Here is a 16,201-nt window from a genome sequence, read left to right on the forward strand (position 1 = left end):
AGGTAAATCAGAATACTGGAGATAAGTGCTTTTCCAAAGACACGTTCAGTATACTAAGGGAACCAACAGAATGAAGGACATTTTTCTAAAGAGGAAACGAGGATGTTGAAGGATAAGCATTTTCCATGTGAAAAATGATGAGAGTCACTTCAGACAAAAAGAATTGCGTATACAAAAAAAAAGAAAAAAAAAGAATTCATGACAACACCTATTACTTCCTGTGAAAAGTGAAACAGTCAATGAAATGGAAGAAATTTGTATATGATTTTAAATGGCAGGATATGAAGCTGGGAAAAAAACGATTGGAGCCAATTTACGAAGTCATATATTAATCTAAGGAATTTAAATATTAGCAGTAAGCAAGATTCCCCCCCTCAAAACTTGTAAAAAAAGGAGGGAATAAAAAGAGTAAAGAGAAAGGAAAGGAAATGTAAAATATTTGATACAGGTATTTGTGATTTTTTTAAAAATTTTATTTGATTTAAGGAAGAGGTTTCTTGAAGCATATGGAGGACATATGGTGGCAGGAGGGACAAATAGATGCTTTCTTAGTGGCTCAAAGAGAGAGCTGTTGCTAGAATATTTTGAAAATATAAGGAAGATTAAAGCTGAAGTTGCAAAAACTAAAAGTGTTTCTTGAATAGAATGGACAGGATATATTTACCCATAGATGTGGGGAGTGTACAAGAAGGAGTGTGTGTGTGGATAACACGGGGGGGGGGGGGGTCTCTAAAGTGCGAGACTGGTTAGAAATAGGCCATTACCTTGGATGGATGAATGAGCAGAAACTTTGAGGAGACCAATTTGACATCAATTCTGTGTGAAATGCATGGGAATGCCACACTGGACGTTGTATATGCCTAGCCCCTGACCCTAGGGCAGTACCCCCAATCCATACTCTCCAGAGTGGAGGCTCACAGAGAAAGGGTAAAGAGGTCCTTGAGAGCAAATAGAGATTGAGTAGAAATCTTTGGGTGTCAGTTCTTTACATTTCACAAAGTATTTTGCATTATAAACAGCTCTTGATTCCCTGGTTTGATTTGCCCTTGTGTATCTACTCATGAACCAAAAGATAGCATCTCGTGCCAGGTTCCCCCACGCCATTTATTTCAATTTTTGCCAGAATACCTGCACCATTACTTAGAGGAGGATATTGCATCAGCCTAAATAATTTTCTTTTTTTTTTTTTTTTTTTTTGGCTCCTGTTTCCCATGTATTTCCCATGTGTCTCAGGCTATATCTCACTTATTAGTCTAATTATCATAATGTTTTCATATTCTTATTCATTTATATTGGAAATGTTAACTAAATACCCACTATGTATGAAGCATGTGCTAAGGTCTAGGGATACATACACAAGTAATGTGAAACGTAGGCTGTGTTCTTAGAGTTCACAGTCTAAAAATGGACACCAGCAGCAACACCAGCGAATTGGGGACTTAAAAAAATACCGCAGAAACTGTCACAGTGTGGGAAAAAGTAATAATGTCTGGAGAACAAATAAAGAAGATAGTGAAGGTTATTGGTCAGGGAAGGCTTCCTGAAAGAGATGGGCTTAGAAAGGTGACAATGTCAGCCATGTCCGGGTGGGTCGGGATGGAGAAATAAAGGCTGAGGAGAGGAAGGCCTGACTTAGAGCCTAGAATGACAGCACTTCATGACATGGAGGACTTTATAACATTTTAGGGGAGAAAAATCTAGCATTGTAATTTTCCTATAGAAAATTGTGAATTTTTTAGAACTATTCTTTACTGTCTCTGGAAGTAGATGGACCTTTGACCCAAAAATATTAAGTTAATACATTTCTTCTGTGGTTCTTAACATTCTGATAAGTTCACCAGAGATCAATAATGGTTTAGTGGTTTCTCCTGAGACTGTCACATGCAAATCACTCTGCCACAGAACCAATAAGAAGCCAGTGAGGCTTAGATTCTGTTTCTCTTTTTTTCTCCCCTATAAGTTTGGACAATTTGTTCTTAAAATCTTAATAAATTAGGGTGATAATACTAGGGTTTTGGTTTCTTAAACAGTGATGAAATTATGTTTGTAGAGTAAGGTTTTGTTTTTTGTTTTTTTGACATATACATATACATATACATATACATATACATATACATATACATATACATATACATATACATATACATATACATATATATATATAATCTCCATTGCCTTCCTTGGTACTGAACATAATTAAGTTCTATACGATATGTTTTATCACCTTGCTGTAATTCTTTACTTTTGGTGGCATTTTGCATTTATGTGCTAATTACTAATTTAGCATTTACTGAGAACACACAATGGAACTCAAAGAGCCTCGAGGTCTGGCCAGTTAACTGTCACCATTCCATGGATCACTGGATGTCAGGATTGGCAAACATCCTTTGGCTTCTCTAGTCCAGCCACTCATCCAGGCCTTAAAACTCTCTTGCAAAACAGCCTGGAATCTAAAAAGATAAACTCAGCCTCCTGGGGATGTCTAGCACTTCTCTTTATTTTCTGTTGGATTCTTTTATTTTACTCAGCACTGTTGGTGTTTTAACTATCATATATGTAGTTCTCTTACCCCTAAATTTTAATTGAAAACCTGTTTTGATTATGTAATAAAGTTGGGAGTCGTTGGGAGTATATATAAATACTGCTAAAAATAAAATGTTCTTATCCCATAAATCCCTACTGCACAACCCACTGAGAAATGGGTGCTCTGAATTATCTAGGTGTGCTCATCTAGGTAATTGAAGGTTACTGCAACTTTTCTTAAGGAGGCTTTTGTGAAGTATATTCCCTTAATTTCTTCCTTGGTAAGTACAATATAGGAACATAATTGAAACTTTTTTTGATAAGTGAGACTCCTGCAAGTTCTCAGGGCTATCACTCAGAAAATCAATTCTCATTGTATAGCCTAAATACCCAGAAAATAGAAAAGATGACACTGATTTCATACTGGCCAAGTAAATAACCCCAAAGTTATTTTTTGGAACTAATTTACAATAATACCTTTCATTATTTGCCTCTTTATAAAAACTTAAATCAGAAAAACAAAGAAAGAAGGAAGGAAGGAAGGAAGGAAGGAAGGAAGGAAGGAAGGAAGGAAGGAAGGAAGGAAGGAGAAAAACAGAACAAAAAAAAAGCAGATAACTGATGGTTCCACTTAGCATAGTCAGTTGATGTTTAAAGTACCATCTCTTTCTCTTGCTTTTCAGAGCAAAATAAATGTTTTTCAATGAGAAATAAAAAAGAGTAGCTGCGTAAATGTATATATACAAATGTATATGCGTAAATATAGCATATACAATAATTAAAACATGTTAAGCAAGTATATTAGCTTGCTGTGTTTGGATTTCTTCCTTTATATGACTGCTATTACTTTTAAAATAAAGTGTAATCAAGACTTAGACAGTTAAGTCATTTCAGATTTTCTTTCTTTTTTAAATTGATTATATTCCCTATATTTTACATCAGCGTGACTATTTTGTAACAACCAATTTGCATTTCTTTATCCCTTTACCTTTTTACCCTGCCCCCAATCTGCCTCCCATCTATCAGTCCAACAGATCTAGTACCCATCCAACACCATAGATCGTTATTACAATATTACTGACTACATTCCTTATGCTATACCCTACATCCCATGACTACTGTGTAATCACCAATTTGTACTTCTTAATCCCTTCCCATTTTCACCTACCCCCAACCTCCCTCCCATCTGGCAACCATCAAAATGTTCTCTATCTATGAGTTTATTTCTGTTTTGTTTGTTTGTTTATTTTGTTCTTTAGAGTCTACTTACAAGTGAAATCATATGACATTTGGTTTTTGCTATCTGACTTACTACACTCAGCACAATACCCTCTAGGTCCATCCATATTATTCCAGATAGCACAATTTTGTTCTATTATTTTATGGCTAATATTCCATTGTATATATGTACCACCTCTTCTTTATCCATTCATCCATCCAGGGACACCCAGGTTGCCTTCATATCTTGGCTTATGTAAATAATGCTGCAATGAGCATATGGATGAACGCATCCCCTTGAGGTAGTATTTTAGATTTGTTTGGATAAATACTCAGAAGTGGGATTACTAGGTCCTTGTCTCTTGTTATAGTCTTTGTTTTAAGGTCTATTTTGCCTGGTATAAGTATTAATACTCCAGATTTGTTTGTTTGTTTCCATTTTCATGAAATATCTTTTTCCATCCCTTTACTTTCAGTCTCTGTGTGTCTTGTGATCTGAAATGAGTCTCTTGTAAGCAGATATGTAAGGGTTTTCTTATCCATTCAGGAACCCTATCTTTTGATTGGAGCATTAAATCCACTTCCATTGAAAGTAATTATTGATAAGTATGTAGTTATTGCCATTTTATTATATATATATATATATATATACACACACACACACACACACACACATATATCTTAAAGAAGTCCTTCTAAGATTCCTTGTAATACTGGTTTGGTTGTGATGAACTCCTTTAGCTTTTTCTTCTCAGGGAAGGTCTTCATGTATCCTTCAATTTTAAACGGTAACTTTGCTGGGTAGAGTAGTCTTGGTTGTAGATCCTCATTTTTCATCACGTTCAATATTTTGTGTGAATCCCTTCTGGCCTGCAAAGTTTCTGTTGAGAAATCATCTGATAGTCTTATGGGAGCTCCCTGATAGGTAACTAACTGCTTTTCTCTTGCTGCTTTTAGGATTCTCTCTTTGTCTTTAACCTTTGGCTTTGTAATTATGATGTGTCTTAGTGTTGGCCTGTTTGGGTTTGTCTTGTCTGGGACTCTCTGTGTTTCCTGGGCTTGTATATCTATTTTCTTTGCCATGTTAGGGGAGTTTTCTGTCATTATTTATTCAAATAAGTCTTCAATTCCTTGCTCTCTCTCTTCTCCTTCTGGTACCTCTATAATGAGAATGTTGGTATGTTTGATGTTGTCCCATAGGCACCTTAAACTGTCCTCAGTTTTTTGGGTTCTTTTTGCTGTTCTGATTGGATGTTTTCTGCTACCTTATCTTCTAAATCTCTGAGTCTATCCTCTGCTTCATCTAATCTACTGTTGATTCTCTGTAATATATTCTTCATTTCCATTATTATATTTATTTCTGACTGGTTCTTAATTATGTTTTCTATCTCCATTTTTATGTTTTATTTCTCTTTGTTGTAATTCTCCCTGAGATCATTGAGCATTCTTATAACCAGTGTTTGGAACTCTGCATTTGGTAGGTTATTTGTCTCCGTTTTGTTTGGTTCTTTTTCTGGAGCTTTGTTCTGTTCATTTGTTGAGGATGTATTTCTTTGTCTCCCCATTTTGGCGGCCTACCTGTGTTTGTTTCTATGTATTAGGTAGGTAGGGCTGCTATGTCTCCCAGTCTTAGTAGAATGGCCTTATTTAGTAGGTGTGCTGTGGGGTTCAGTGTCACAGTCTTCCTGGTCACTTGAGCTATTCACTCCAGTCATTTCCATTGTGTGGGGTGTATGTGCCCTCCTCTTGTATTTGAACTTTGGTTGCTATTTGCACATCAAAGGGAGGGATTAACCCTTGGGCTCACTGGTTGTGGGGACTAGCTTTGACTACAGTGGAGGAGTCCTGGTGCAGGGGCTGACCTTACAGAGCAGGATCTGCCTCAGCAGGGCTCTGGTGGCTGCCCAATCTGCCCCTTGAGTGTGTCATCCTTGGAGACAGCTGGGTGATTATCCAGCTCATTTCAAAGCTGGCTGCTGGGGGCACCAGCCCCAGGGGCACCTGGGAGGGGATCCACTGCAGGTCATGTTCAGCAGCAGCCAGTGCTCCACCCAGGGCCACCTAGTAGGAGCCACAAAGAAATCCTCAGATGACGACTGCCCATGCCGTGCTTGAGAGTGCCTTGAGAGACCAAGCCCTGAACCAAGGCCAGCTGCCGCGAGTGCCGGGTTTAGGGCTTCTCAGCCAAAGGTATGGGACAAGCTTTACCCAGATGCTGCTTGTCTTGGTTCTGTTAACCTTTGAGAGACCCTAGGAAAGTCTGCAGCATGAACCAAGGCAGGCGGTTTGTACGAAAAAGCCACTGGAAGTTGCTTGGGTGTGCCCCAAAGTTAGGCAGTGTGGGGATTCAAATAACCAGGGTGTGGCAAACAAATGGGGTTAGCAATGGAGACTCAAGTATAGAGGTCACCTTCATCTGCATGCTGGGAAGGCAGGAGAGGGGGACTCATCAAAGAAACAATGGCCTCCATCAGTTCCTCTGTCCAGGAGATAGCTGCCCCTCCATCACCTGTCCTGAAGCCAGACAACTCAGTTCCCCCCACCGTATGTCCCTGCCGCCTCTCCAGCTGCTGCCACAGCACTGGAGCGCAGAGCCAGTGATTCCGTCTGTGGGTAAGTCCACATGAGTTCCTTTAAGAGGAGGTCCTAGGAGTGCAGCCACCCTCCATCTCACTCAGCCATAATTTTTGCTGGTTTTCAGAGCCAGAAATTATGGGGACTTCTCTCCCCAGCTCTGTAATCCTGGGCTGGGGAGAGGCTGGGACCCTCTCATTCCTCTGGTTGGTTCCCTGCAGCCGAGATATCCCTCCTAATTAGTAAGGGTCACACGTGGGTGTGGGACCATACTATTCTGTCTCTGCCAGCCTTGAGGTGGCTTCTACTGCATGTCCTTAGTTGTAGGGCTTTGGTTCAGCAAGATTTTAGGAGATTCTCAGTGATGATTGTTTTTTAGTTTAGTTGTAATTTTGATGTGTACGTTAGAGAAGGTAAGTGCAATGTTTACCATCTTGACCAGAAGCCAAGTTTGTATCACTTGAGATTTTCAATGCAACTTAGGAAAGATGCAGAATTTTTAAAACTGTATTTTTAGGTTAAACAACTAATTTTCCCATTATTTTTCCATTTGCTTTATAATAATACAATAAATTGTCCCAGAACTGTCACAAATGAATAACATTTATTTCTTCAGATATTTCATTACTTAATAGACACATTAAAAATTCTCTAATGAAAGCTCAAGCTTTTATTAGTATGTTTGAAGGTTTCCCATATAAAAAGGTTTAATATTTCCTAAAAGGCTTAGTCTTTGATGCTCAAACACCATAATAAGTTATCCTAAATAAATATATAAATAGATATGTAATTGAAGAAACTCATGAGACCTAAGAATTTGGTCTGTATGAACCTACTGGGAACTCAGCTAATAAGTCTTCTTCATTATAAGGAGAGATGATATGAACAGAAGACACACACACGCACACACACACTTGGAGAAAGGAACAAGAGAGTAAGCAAGTAGACACATGTTTTCAGTTACATAGAAAGTGCAATGAAAAGATTAGTCATTTTCTATCCAGGAATATTTTTATGGTACATTTTATTTATTGCTTTATTTTACAAATTATTAGTTTTAACCTTGTACCATGAAAAGAGATACATTTTAAGTTATATATTTCATGTTGAAAATAATATAATATAATCTCTTGATAGCTTTTGTCTTTTTAAAAATATGTACTTTCCAAGTCTAAATGTACATGTGTGTACATTTCCTTATTTTTAAGAAAGTTTGCTGCTCCAGTTTTTTGCCTTATAGTCCCTTCTAATGTTTGAGTCATAAAAATCATACTGATCTGTGGGATACACACATTATTATTGAAGGTTTGAAGATCACTTATAATTTGTGAGAAAAACATTTATAAATTAAATAAATTTAGTGTAATAGATTTAAAATAGGATAAAAACCACTTATGACTGTGAATTGGCAGTTAACTGGTTTCTTATGTACCTTAGAAAGAGAATATTTTTATCTTCCTACTCCCGCTGTGTGACAAATAACCACATGATACAAAATAGTAATAGTTATGATAATAGGGCCTTGTGTTTTGAATTCAGCTATGATTGAAGAAAATCATTCAAATCAGTTTTTATTGTTTATTCTTTTGGTAATTTGTAGTCAACTTATTTAAAAAACACTCACTATAATTTAGAAATACCAATGTGACCTATTCGTAAGTTCAAATATAATTTAATAACTTCAACATAAATTTTCTTTGTCAGATTATTAATTCTTATAGCTACATGAATTCATCACTGCATTATCCCAAAAATGAGAAAATTAGCTTATTCATGTGGTGTTAAAAATTGATCAAGGAAGTATTGCCGTTGAGCACCTTCTAGGTGCCTATGTCTTCTAGGGTAGTAGATAAAAGAGACATATATTCTGAGTATATCCCTTATCTCCAAGAGCAATCGTGTACATTAGACTAAAATATCAAACTAGAGATTTGAAAGTCAGCACCTTTATTAAATTTTTTATACTTTTATTTTAGAATTTATATCTTTATTTCATCCAAACTATTTCCATAAGATGTTTGCTCCCTTAGTTTTTTCATGTCAGATCTCTTATTGTATTTAACCTTGAAGCTCCAAAGTTCCTAACACAGGGTCTTGATTATGATGTAAAACCAGAAATGTTTGAATGATTGGCATTATAACCATAGGCCTACACATTGGACAAGCATCCACGTGAAAGGGTTGCACTAAAATCCTAGATCTTCATAAGACCTTCTCACTGCTGCCAGGAGGGTGCTGCTATGGTTTGCAATCACTGTTTGTATTTGTGTTCTATTTAGGTCTTTTGTGTGTGTGTGTGTGTGTGTGTGTGTGTGTGTGATTTCTATGCTCTTTTGCTGTTTGTCCTTCCAGTACAGTTAATTCATAGTGGAAAATCAGTAGAGAGCAACATCATTCTTTGGAAGGGTCTTGGTTTGGTTTCATTAATTATCCAGAAGTATATGTATTTAGAAAGTTATAGACCTGTTTAGTATTTACATAGCTAGTTGTTTTCTGCCATTTACAATTTCTGATAGTAAGTATTTAATGACCACTTCCTATGAGCAAGTCACTGGACTAGGGGCTTTGAGGACAGAAGGATGAATAGGAGTCTCTTTTCCTCCTTCAAAGAACGAGATACCTACTAGGGGAGATAAGACTCATGCACTTTGAATCAGTTTACGTGATAGAAATGAACAGAGTCATAATAGATATGTAAATAAAATGCTGCGCTTGCTTAGAGAAGTTCATGGTTATTTGTTTGGGTAGGAGGACTGCAGAGGGTGGATAAGACCATGCAGAATGCTCATTGATTTGGGCCTGGAAGAATAATTTGATCACAGCCATAGTTAAATTTTACCTACCTGGCTTTAGAGGAGCAATCCTTTCCTCACTTGACTCCTTTCTCTTCACAGAAACATATATTTTACTGTTCTTTTTTTATCCCATTTACCAAATAGATGCAGTAGGATGGTAGGATTGGTGCAGGGAAGGAATAGTAGTGTGGCCTTAAAAAGTAGTTCCATCATTCACACAGGCACCCACATAGACAAACAGAATGGATGCCCATGTTTCCTTCTGGTACAGAGTCTGACTAGTTAGAGGCAGTCTTTATTTAATAAGGAAAAGCCTATGAGTGTCCGAATTGAAATCTGTGTAGGTCTTTTTCTCAGTTCACCTGCATCTGCTTTAGAGTTAGTGAATATTCCCTCAAGGCGTCGGCATACATTGCCCATCCATCTTAGCTCATGTTACTCTCTGGCCTGTGGAGATATTTTATGAGCAAATGAATAGAGATTGCATCAGGAATTTCCAAAAGTCCTTGTGGGTACTTTTAACATGAATGTATAAAATTAGTGGATATCATATCTTAAAGAAATTGTTGATGGAACTACACACATATCTATGATATAATACAGAACTTTCTGAAAGTAACCACTTTTCCTATTATTTACATTATTCATCTCTGACACATGAGACTACGGAGTAATAACATACAGTTCACCCAAGCAAGAAGGGTCTGATATCTCCAGCCACTGGCCATGCCACCCCAGAAGCCAGTTACATGGCAAGTCACTTTATGGTGACACTTTGGGTCAACCGTTTTTGCAGCATGTGTGCATCTTAATTCCATGACAGGGCAGAGATATAGTGAAACGATCTCAAATAAATTTTAAAAAGCCTATTGTACTACAACGTGGTCAATTGGATAGTCCCTGAATTATATGCATGACAGGTGATGTTTCTACAGTTGTCTTATATAAGACAAAATTTCCAGATTGTTGTTTGTATAACTTTCTCTATTCTAAACAGCAGCTGAGTTAATTGATCGCCATGGTAATTAGCATAGCTAAAGCTCATCTGTATATAGAATTTAATTGTATTCCAACCATAAAAACGAGAAACAAACCTGATAAACAAACGCTTCATTTAAAAAAAAAAGAGACATTAACTCATCTTTTTTCTTTTTCAGAAAAATTAAATTTAGAGCCCTAAAAACAAGGAAAATTATTTTTCAGACCATCTAAATGACATGAGATCCAGAGCATTTTCCTTCTTATTATTGGAATGGTTTGCGAGTGTTATTGTGTCCGCGGGCTAGCTCCCTATTCTGAGAGATGTGAAACTCCCATGCCCATCTCTGTTCCATTATCCTTTCCATTCCACTTACAAATATTCTATTTTACTCAGCTCATAAAATGTGCTTAACTGGTAATATGCTTCTATTTACTCACGTATTGGTAAAATACTTCAGTGCATTTATTCACAAAACATAAGTAGTCTCTCTTTTTGGAGGCCTTTTGAGGATAAGAACTAATCAGAGTAACTGCATACTTTGGCTTTCAAAATCAGAGACCCAATTTCTGACATTGAAAAGAGAGAAGATAGGATCACTGATTTTTTTCCCTCACAAACTGTAAATGAAAAGAACCAGAAATGTCTAGGCAACCCTAACAAAACTGTTTTTGAGTCTTTTATTTTTCTGTATTTCCTTATTTTTCCTCAATACAACTCAAAACACTATCAATTTTGAACGAAGACATGGTTTTATTTCATGTTCTTACTGTAGTATTTTTCATCTAGAATAGAGTTGTGGTGTGCCTGTAGCTCAGAGACACTAGACCAAATGTTCTAAGGATAATTTGTAAATTACTGCTTATGCAGCATGAAATCTATTGGCATTAGATTCACATAAAAAAATGGAGCCTCACAATAGTCATGGTTTCTGATATTAAAATTGAGCTCTCAGACTATTTCTTTATAGAAGAGTGTAAAGGGAACAGGATCATCAGCTCCAGAATCTGCAGCAAGCCAACCTGGGGGGAAAAAAGAAAACAAACAATGATAACTTCAAGTAGAAGTAATTTGTATTATATGAATATATAGCAAACTTCTCCATCAGTTAGCCTCAGGTGCCTACCTTCTCTTTTATAGTCCTAGATAAGATCAATCCTTTACGGTATTGATTTTTTCATCTCAAATAACTAGGATCATCCTAGATACCTCAATTAGAGAGAGAAAACAATCATGCTGTACTTTTAATAAAATAGACTGTAAGTGAATCAGTTCTTACAAAGAAGGTTGTGAATCTTGTTCTTTGAAAATATTTACTCAGTCTGCCTCTGTGACCAAAAAAGAAAGTCAACATAATACAGACATATTCAAGAACTAGTGTAAAAAAATTAATCAATATGTGTTATTCTATCCTTGTATAAAACAACAGTATTTTGTATTTGCAGGTCTGGAAAAACAGTCTCACACACACACACACGTACTGTATACAGATCAATAAGATAGAAAGCAGAAAGCTTGTAGCTTTGAAGTCATAAAAGTAGGGTTTAAGTTCCCTAAACTTGTCACTTATTATCTTAATGTCCAAAGCATTAATTTTGCTGAGCTTCATTATCTTCTTATGTAAAATTGGGGTGATGGCAATGATCTCTTTTCCTTAGGATTTTGGTGTGGATTTAATGGATAATTTGAATTTGTTTTGTAAATAGAAAAGCACTATACCTAAGTTATTTTCCCTCATATAAGTAAAAACAATAATTAACAACATGGAAAAGTAAGAAAAGATAGAATTCATAAATTCTAAAGGCAATGAGTAGATTAATGTAACCTCTTATTAACTTGAAGTGGGTGCTGTTATGCTTTTGAGCTGTCCCTACTCCCTTCAACCTTGCACTCTGAACTGCCCAGGGTAGTACGAGGCTGGATCATCAAATCTGTTTCAACACCAGGACATATTCTTCAAAAGTTGAATATGTGAACCCCTTAATAGTGCATCATTTCAATAATTTATCATGTCATTTTTAAGGTATTTTTCTAGGTTAAAGAAAGTAGACAACTAGGTCCCTGCTCATTAGGTATTTACAGAATTACTAAGCAGACAAAACATAGTGAAACGACAATCCATTCACTATAATTAAGAGTAACTAACTTGATAGTAAATCAAGTTAGTACGTATTGCTTATGTTGTGTGCAACCAAGCTGTTGAAGTTGACACCAAGAATATATGTATGATCTTTTCCATATATTGTGATTTTAAATCACTGTTGAGGATAGTTTTTTTGTTAGATGGAACAGTGAGAGTGCCTCATTCCACAGGACATTTTCCTCAAAGGCCTATTTTTTTTTTTTTTTTTCATTAACCAAACCCTCACAGCAAATTACAGACCTAAGGAAATCAAACGCTCAGAGTGGATGCCCAGAATCACTGGACAATGTAACCATGAGGCCGTAAGGTTTGCAAACCTAAGGGACTTCTCAGCACAATCTATAGCAGCCATCTAGAAGTTCCCCTGAAGAACTGCTATTTTGATAGATCATTTATCCTGTGGCCCTGGGACCATACATGCAATCTCTCAGAACAGGACCTTTAAACTTTTTTGATAGGATGTCATTAGTTAAAAAAAGAAAAGTCTTTGATTACACTCTCAATATATGTATATTTTTATAAACTATACATAGTACTGTATATAACATTATAAAATATGAAAAGGATAGATGTTTTAAATTGATCATTTAAAATAAATACAGAGGGTGTCAAAAATGTATACACATTTTAAGAAAGGAAAAACCTGTATTAAAATTGTAATACTCAATATATACCCATAACAAAAGATGAATACAAGTCGTGTATACATTTTTTTTGGCAACCCTGGTATAAATTAAAGTTCTACAATTTTTCCCTGCCCTCACCAATGGATCTTGAAGTGCAAGAACAAAATCACTTTTGAGACTATTAGAAAACAATTCAGTCTGATGTTTTGAAAGTATGGCCAAGAGGGAGGTTTCCTTTCAGGATGGCATAGGTTGGGATTAAAATAGGGCAAGAGTCCAAAGAAAGCATAGAATTCAGAGGTATTGCAGCGAACCATGCACTGGCTGACACCACCAGCCTCTCCTACTACAGTGTTCAGCTGGGTGGGAGGTCAAGAGAAGATATTAGTAGTTTGATACTACAACCGGGGAGTCTGGAGCAAACTGAATAATGGCGGAGCGGCAGGAACACAACTCCACCCAGTCTAGCCTCCCACATATGGTACGGACACACGGGCATCTAAGGGCTTCTGTAGAGAGCCCGTGTGGGACCTGACAGTCAGATGATGAAGGCAGGCCCAAGAATAAGTGGGACATGAAGAAAGCAGATTCAGAAAGACTTTGCCTTTGTTTCCCAGCATCTGGGGAAATTTATCCATCCTTTAGAAAGAGCATATGGCTGAATAAAGAATGCTGAGATTTTGTAGTTTTGAAACAGATACTGTTACTGCCCTGGCTCATCTGTCTGAGCCCACGTTTGTGTTCCTGGAAATGCTGACAGTTTCCCATTTCTGTGCTTGTGTGTTTTGGTTTCTCTGTCCGGGAGAGCTTGTTCAGACCTCCTCAGCCTGGAAGTAACGGGCTTTAATGTCTCCAGGAATAGCTCTCCAACAGTGAAAGATGGAATTCAGAGAAAAGTACCCCCAGCTTCATCTTTCTGTGGGGAAATTCTAAAGAATGTTCCATATGGTTCCTCGGAGGGGGTTGAGCTGAAGTTGCCCATAGCAATGTGTTCATTAGTTTTTTCTCCCCATCTTGTCTCAGTTTATCCACTTTTTCATTTGTGTTTCCTGGGATGACTTCCCAAATAAAGATTGCTTGTACCCACATCCTTGTCTCAGTGTTAGCATCTGAGGAGAAATAAATCATAAATGAATTAGCGGAGGTGTGCTTATTTATATATTGTGTTGTGTGTGTGTGTGTTTTTCCAAATTATTTCTTTTAGAGTCTCAAACAATTCATGTAGATTTTACGAAAAGATAAACACAATGGAGTTACACCTCAACCCATCTGGTCAAAATCTTGATGCCTAGATAAGGTTTGAGTTTGGATGTGTATGTAGCTTTTATTAATTCTACATATGCTATAACAGTGTTCTCAACTGTTGCTCTAAAATAGCTGATTCAGATTCGAAAGTGCACTGTCGTCAGTAAATCTCTCAGTTTTATATATATGGTAATTACAGTATATAATAAAATGTGTCAGGCAGATAGTCTTAAGGTCATGGACTTTGGATATATCCAGGCTCATTTCCCTACTTTGACACTTTGTTCTGCCCATAAATTTCTTTACATTTTAAAGAAGGATCTCAATGTTGATATCCTGTGGACTGCTGAGAAATCCACCAGCATTGATTTGGGGACTTATTTTCAAGCATCAATCATGTATCGATACTTGGTTAAGGCTGTGTTCCTTATTCTGCTCACAGCTTCTTGAGATCACTTCTTCAGTAGAGATTATACAGGCTTGACACTTATATGTGCAAATAGGTAATTTGTATGCACATTTTTGACAATGGCCTTATGTGTATCTCTCATTGTTTTGACAATATTAGCAAACATTAGAGAGACAATGACTTAAGTCTCAGTTATTTGTATGCAATTCAGTCAATTTAGTGTGGTTCTTTGAAGAAAATTCATATTCTCTGACCAATTTGTTTTACATGTGAAATATGGGTAGACTAGCAGCATGATAAGTACTGAGTAAAAGTGTTTCATTTTTCTTTGTATCATATCATGTTCAAATATATTCTTATGCTTATAATTGGAGATATTAATCCTTTTGATTTACCTATTTTTTCATCCAAATTTATAGTCCAAGATGAAAACTCCTCTTTGACATTAAATGCCCTATTATGGGTTTTGTGAGACCTTTTTGTTCACAGGGTCCCAAAGGAAAGCACTTCTTCAGTCATGTGACTTTTTTTCCCTCAGAGTCTTAGTGTTGCACATATGTTTTACACATATGTTTAAGTTTATAAGAGGCTGTCAAAAGCAAAGATGTTGAAAAAAATATTTGAGATCATAGTAACATTACTCAGTGTCCCAAGTTTGTACACCTTTTTTTGCTTAGGTTAGCATGTTTGTATATTAAAAAAAAAAAATACAAAAAAACCATGGCTAATGTTAGAGACACAGGTTGTGGTAATTCCACCCTGAGTTTGACTTTTAGATGTAATAAGGAAATCATTTCTAAGAAAATTTCTGCAATAAATGAGTAAGTTGTCATGGGCATTTTGCCAACCTATAAAATTCCATTTGAGAGTCCATGGTGGCTATAATAGTAGTTCTTTGTTGGAATGAAGAGACATGCTGAGCATCTGTGTTTGCTTAATGTTTACTGAGATCATGTTTACATAATCTTTATTTTACGACTACATAATGTTTTTCGTGGATGAGATATCTGACATTTCTTAACAGTGGATTATCTTTACCTGATATTAAGACTAGATATTAGGAGAAATTATGAAAATGACTAAGAATGGATCAGTAGTGTTCTTTTTTGTGAAAAAAGCCAGAACTATTGATAAAAGAATAGTCAATACCATCTTTTTTCCTTGTACCCAAAATCAACACTTTCTTAAAGGTTGCCCAGTAGGTAGGTGCATTTCTAGAATGATTACATAATTCTGTCTTTCGTGAATTGAGTGAGATGGAAGAAACTTTGCCTTATTAATTGCAAAAGGATGATTGAATTTTTTGAGATTAAGAAAGAGCTCCCTGAAAAGACAGGATGACTGACCTTCTATTTGAAATGCATTAGAGCAAAGAAGTTTATAGTTTAGAAAGATGTAAATGAAACACTGCTCAGAAAATAATATTTTTGTTGCTTATCTTGCAGCTGTTATTTACTACATATTCTGGTTATTTAATTATACCTTGTTCCAGAATATATTCAAGGTCATAGATGAGGCAGATTTTTAATTATATACAAAGCTATGCAAAGTGGAACATTTCACCCTGGGGAGCCCCCCAAAATGGCGGTAGCCTCTTTATTAAGTGAGCTGCTGCAGAGTTTGGCTATAGTTGCTAAATCAAAGGTTTATGTATATGTTTTGTTCTTTTGGGCAATAGTTGTTCCATAG

The 16,201-nt window shown here is 36.3% G+C and overlaps 1 protein-coding gene across 4 annotated transcripts in view; it reads left to right on the forward strand.

Annotated features, from left to right (window-relative positions):
- The window catches only part of PDGFD (platelet derived growth factor D), a 256,110-nt gene that overhangs the window by 125,295 nt on the left and 114,614 nt on the right, over positions 1–16,201 (forward strand). The window lies entirely within an intron of this gene.

The sequence above is a fragment of the Rhinolophus sinicus genome, linkage group LG06, assembly GCF_036562045.2.
Source record: "Rhinolophus sinicus isolate RSC01 linkage group LG06, ASM3656204v1, whole genome shotgun sequence".
Lineage (NCBI taxonomy): Eukaryota > Metazoa > Chordata > Mammalia > Chiroptera > Rhinolophidae > Rhinolophus > Rhinolophus sinicus.